Source organism: Sturnira hondurensis, unplaced genomic scaffold (assembly GCF_014824575.4).
Source record: "Sturnira hondurensis isolate 20B ecotype Veracruz unplaced genomic scaffold, ASM1482457v3 Scaffold0021214, whole genome shotgun sequence".
NCBI lineage: Eukaryota > Metazoa > Chordata > Mammalia > Chiroptera > Phyllostomidae > Sturnira > Sturnira hondurensis.
This window is the reverse complement of record NW_028093845.1, coordinates 10580782-10586813: the sequence shown is the minus strand read 5'-3', so window position 1 is coordinate 10586813 and position 6032 is coordinate 10580782. Positions and strand designations below refer to the sequence as shown.

At 41.9% G+C, this 6032-nt stretch overlaps 1 pseudogene; it reads left to right on the top strand.

Annotated features, from left to right (window-relative positions):
* The first annotated feature begins 826 nt into the window (after positions 1-826).
* The window catches only part of LOC118977146 (putative malate dehydrogenase 1B), a 54932-nt pseudogene continuing 49726 nt past the window's right edge, over positions 827-6032 (top strand).

Here is a 6032-nt window from a genome sequence, read left to right as displayed (position 1 = left end):
ATGAATAAATTAAATTTTGCAGAGGTATGAAAAAGCACACAAGAGCACAGAGTTGAGAATACCTCATTCTGTCTTGAGAAGGTGGAGGAAATTTGTACATAGGAGAAAATGAAATTGGAGCATTGGATAAAGAGGGGACAAAATGAGTGAGGGTATTCTAGGAGGAAAGAGGGGAGACAGGGTACTGCTGGTTGAATTTGGCCTGTGTAGGTGACAGAGAATCAAAGGGAACTTATCAGAGCTATACTGAGGTGCTCATGAGCACTGAACTATAAAGCATGCTGAAACAGGGCAAGAGTTCATAAGGGCTAGAAAGCCAGTTAACAAGAGGGAGGGGAACTCTTGTCTAATAGGGAAAGTATGAATTGATCTCATTGCTGCCGGTATAAACAGGGACCTTCAATGGGGAAAATAAATCCTTGTAGCACTGACCTTACTGACCTTGGCTGTACCAAATACATGTTGAACAATTGTTTGAAGATTATCAGTTTGAAAGATTGCCAAATCATTTGGCAATGAGTGATGCCGAATCTTGGTCTGGCCTTGGTCCTCAGAGATTATCTAACTCAACATTTTTATCTTACAGATGGGAAAAAAGAGACTCAGAAGAAAAAAATTTACCCCAAATATAAAACTTGAAACCAGAATCCCAGTCTGATCTATCACTCCTGACATCTTTCCATCATATTATGTACTTCCTGCCTGAAATTTTCCATGACTGATAGAACAATCAGAGTTGAAGCTTGAGAATAGGTATCACTTAAGAAAGATGTTGGAGACTTAAGAGAGCAGAAGAGTTACATATACACAGAACATCCACAAGATCATGCCATCTTACAGGGATGTTGGACACTTAGATGAAACATTAGACCAAGAGCTAGAGAATGCTGCTGCCCAAGGTAAACTCTGTTTTTGGAAAAGAGACTTAGGTTAGGGGAAGAAAGAGATGGAGTAGAAATTGAAAGTGTGGCTCCTGAGGAACACACCTAACCAGGAAGAAGCTACAACTGGGCTAATATCTTGCCTAGTTTAAATACAGGTAAAGAAGAAAACTAGAAAAAATGGACACAACTTGACAAGTCAACCTTGAGCTAATCAAGTCATAAAAAGACATGGAGGATCCTTAAATGTAGATTACTAGTGAAAGAAAGGAATCAGAAAAAGCTACATTCTCTCTTTTCTAACTGTATCACATTCCAAGAACTGACAAACTATGGAGACAATAAAAAGATCAATAGCTGTGGGGAAAAGGAGTTATGGGTAGGAAGAGCACAAAGAAATTTTAAGGCAGTGAAAATACTCTGTATGGTTTTATAATTATGTACACGATACATTTGTCCAAACATACAGAATGTACAATACCAAGAGTGAACCCGAAAGTGAACTATGGACTTTAGATAATTTTAACATGTCAATGCCGGTTCACCCTGCGTGAAAGATGTACCACTCTGCTAAGTGATATTGGTAATGGGGAGGCTATTCATGCATGGGTGCAGGGCATAGCATATATGGGAAATCTCTGTACCATCCTCTCAATTCTATTGTAAACCTGAAACTGTGCTAGAAAGTAGTCTTAAAAATCAGTATGTGTCAGCAAGCATCACAGAAATTTATATGGAACATTTTCAAAATTAATATAAAAATAAGTTCAAAGTATTAAGTAACTTGTTTAAGGTCATATAGTAAACATGAAGACTAGACTCTCAAGCTATACCTCTAACATAGACCTCTTCCTGAGCAACTTTTCCATGTATCCAACTGCCTTCTCTACATTTCCAATTGGATGTTCAAAGCTCTTCACTTGCAATAGTTCTATTACCTGTCCCTTATAGTTCGTTCTCTTCAATATCATCTAAACTAACATGACTTCACAGAAACATTACTGAATTTGGTTAACGACTGGTTGCTTTACCCCGTGCTTTCTTTTATTTAGTTTCTTCTACATTTATCTTTCTAGCCACCACCTGTAATACAGTCACCATCCTGCTCCAACATTTTCAGTGGCTCCCTACAGAACTACCAAACTTGGCCCTATATTCTCTGTCAGACAATAAACAAATTGGTATCAATTCTGTCTTCAATAAATTGCTCGGAGTATCCCCAACTGGTGGCCTCCACACCAATCAAACTAGTCTCTTCATTACATTTGAATATAACATGTGTATTTTTGCCCCTTTTCAAGAATTACAAATAAGGTTCTTCTTTCCTGGAACAGACTGCAGGTTTCTATCCATTTATCAAAGCCTAATGTGACCATACACTTTACTTTCCAAACCAGGACTCTGTTTGGGAGGGGGAGGACAGGTGGGAGAAGGGCTGACTACTTAGGCACTACCTCAGGTAAACTGAGATAGTTTTAGATAGATAGTTTTAATCGTGTACATTAACCTACTTAATATGTACATACCTGTCTATATCAAATCTTACCTCTCCCCCAAAGTGTTCAGATTCCCTGGCTTTAGGTAGTCATTTTCTCTTTTTAGGTCATTTTTGTTTCACAGAAAAGCACACAAAAGTCAGCATCCTAAAATAAAGACCTGAATCCCAACTACTCTATTATCAACCATGTGATCATGAGCAGGTTATCTAAACACTTTGGGATTCTGTCCTCATTTTTAAATAGGATTATTGTTCTCATTTTTTTCTCCCTACTGTAGGATCATGCACGTGCATCCTTTGGTAACTTTGCAGGGTCTTCCACTGTGGGTGGAATACACTTCCATTCCTCTTGATTCTGGCTTTAGCCATGTGACTTGGTTTGACTTGATTTGGCTGACACACACACGACTGTAGAACTCACAAGATTTTCCATAACTAGGTTGGGGGAAAGATGACAGGAAAAAAATGATCTTGAAAGCCCTGTATTCATTTGCTCTATGGCCTTGTTTCTGATGTTTCCAATGCCCTGAAAAACACTCCAGACCAATATTTACCCAACTAACACATAATCCAGCTTCAGATGTACATTTAGAGGACACTGCCAATTCTAGGTTAAGTATCTCTCTTATAAAATAATTTTTAAAAAATTCTATTTGAGGGCACTCAAGGAACTGAAGTTGTTTTTTCACTTGTCAGTCTTCCCAACTATGCTATAAGTTCTTTGAAGGCACAAGCTGTTTCTTTACTTATCACCAGCACCTAGCTCAGTCTTGATACATGCTAAGTACTTAAAGACAAGATAAAAGAAAGGAAAATAAAGAACAAAAAGAGGCAGAGACAGAGGGAGAATGAGAGGATAGAAAGAAGAAAGCAAGCAAGAAAGAAGAAATATTATTTTTATGTTTTTCTTAAAAAAGAATGTTCAAAAGGTAAGACACTTACCATAACATCATCGAAACTCATTTCCAACCCAAATCTACATTTTGCTTCAAATTATATGTCTCTGTGTGCTTTTCCCTTCATTGGGGTAATAGGATATTTATGTTAAACACCAACTCATTATAAAACCCATTTGAGGCAAAATGGAACAAATGGACTAAGGTAGATTTACTGAAATTTCCATTCATCTCTTCCTAATTCTTCTTCTTGTTCATTTTAGAAAAAGGCTCTGATCTATTAAAAAAGGGTGAGAAGCCTCTAGCAAGAGATAAATGTAAAATATTTATCTCATTTGCTTTGTAAAATGAAGGAAAAGAAACTATCATTTATTTAAGCAAAGTTACTTATGTTTCATATTTATGGATTACAATGAGAGATAAGAAACCTAAATCTGGTTAGTAACAGGAAGAAAAGACAAAAATAGAGAAATAGAAGAAAAGAAACAGTGCAAAGAAAAGTAGAAATAGGAAACACCTCACAGTAAAATTTGTTTAGAACTCCTCAACTATTTTAATCCTCAATTCTAAATGCATCCCTCTGAGCATAAACAGGAGAAGGATTCAACGGATTCTACACTAATCTCTGTTACTGAGGAGCAGAACTGGAGTGGTACTCTCCTGGACTTCGATGAGATCTAGCTGAAATTAAGCTATGGTTATCAATCCACCAATTCACCATCTTTGCCTCCTTTCATTCTTCAAATTTAAGTAGAACAAGTATTAGGTAATACTTTTTAGCACTGTCTATTCTAATTTTTTAAACAACTACCTTCAAAACTGATTCAAAGAATTCAAAAAAGAAGTAGCAAAAATATTAGGAGAAAAAGAGGAGTAAGGACGGAGGCAGCCAGACCGGCGGCAGCCATTAGCCGGCGCGTAAAGACCTCAGAGCCGCGGCTGCCACAGCGGTTGGAGCCCAAAGGCTTCCTTCCATCTGTGCCCAGCGACAGGGGCGTCTGCCACGGAGAACTCATCGGGAGCCCGGCAACCCTGAGAAAAGTCAAGGGCAGTGGCAGCGGTGGCGGCGGCGGCGGGGGACGGCAGCCATTGGCCAGCGCATAAAGACCTTGGAGCCTTGGCTGCCTCAGCGGTCGGGACCCAGAGACTTCTGCCTGCACCCAGAGACAGGGGCGTCTGACACAGAGGACTCATTGGGACCCCGGCACCTGTGAGTAAAGACAAAAGCAGCAGCGGCAGGGCCAGCTGCCCTTGGGAGCCAGGCACCCCAGAGTAAAGTCAAAAGCAGCAGTGGCGGGACCAGCAGCCATTGGCCCTCACGTAAAGACCTCGGAGCTGCTGCTGCTGCAGCTTCCAGGGCCCAGAGGCTTCTGTCTATGGCCAGCGTCGGGGCGTCTGCCACAGAGGACTCAGCAGGAGCCCAGCAACTGTGAGTAAAGACAAAAGCGGCAGTGGCAGGACCGGCTGCCCTGGGCCAGCCCAAAACGCCTCAGAGACGCTGCTGCCGCTGTGTTAGGGGTGTAGAGGCTTCCGTCTGTGGCCAGTGCCACGGAGGACTCATAGGGAGCCCAGCACCCAGTGGAGGATTGGGCTTGCTGCAGGGTCCCTAGAAGAGCTGGCTCCCTCCCTCACCATCTAGGAGGGGCTGGGTGGCAGAGACCTGTCTGCCTAGGTGTGCAGGGAGGGTGGCAAGGACAGGGGGCCATGTTCAGTTGCGATCTCTGTGGTCGCCAGCCCACCAGCCTACCAGCCCAGGAAATTTGAGAGGAGCATTGTCCTAACCAGTCAGGTTGGGGATTGGGCTGGGCGGAGAGGCATGCTTTCTGGAGAAGTTTTTACCGGAAAGTGGACTGAGGTGTTCTCCTGTGAAGGCAACTGGACTTGCTTCTCACCCAGCCACAGGACAGTACCAGATCCCGTGGGACCAAGGCAGCCTGTCAGGTGGGCGGGTGCCCGCACCCCAGTCTGGTAGCCTGGCTGGTGGGCGGGTGTGCAGCTGGGCCTACAACCCAGGCCACAGAGGGGTCCCACCGAAACCAGAAAATCTGGATTGGACAGTTTGAAACCAACAAGGAAGGAGTTTTTTTGTTTGTTTTTTACTTTTATTTTTAAACTTTTTTCAGTAATCGTATATATTTTTTAATTTTATTGTTGCTGTATCTTTCAGTACTCTGTTCCTCTCCTTTCTTTTTTCCTGTTTTAGTCCCTCTTCATTTCACCCCAAACTTATTGCTTTTTCCTCACTTCTCTTGCCCTTTTTTTGTGTGTTTGTTTGTTTGTTTGTTGCTTTCTATACCACTGTAAATACTTCACAACACATCTCTCGGGTCTTAGCCCACTTTACAGGTTCCTGAATTCTATTACTGTAGTGATTAACTCTACTTGCTCACACGATACGTCTATTTACTATTCTTTACTCTCACCTTACCTCAAAATCTGACCACCCACAACCTCACTGCTTTCTAGATACAACTCACAAGCCTTCCCTCCCCAACAAGAGACTTATCTTTGGTCTATCCTTTCCTAGAGGTGGCAAATTGGGTTGAAGATTACAGTTAACACTATATAGAGCCTAAAGATCTTCTATCTCTTCTCTGCCAGCTGTGACTGTAAATATCATAAAGTACTCTCCTGCTGTCATAAACCATTTTGCCTCCCCCTCCAGCTGATCACACACACACAAAGAAAGGAGTAGGTGGAAGCAGAGAACATCAAGATACCTGCAGGAGACTGTACCACTGAATTTCACAGGAATTC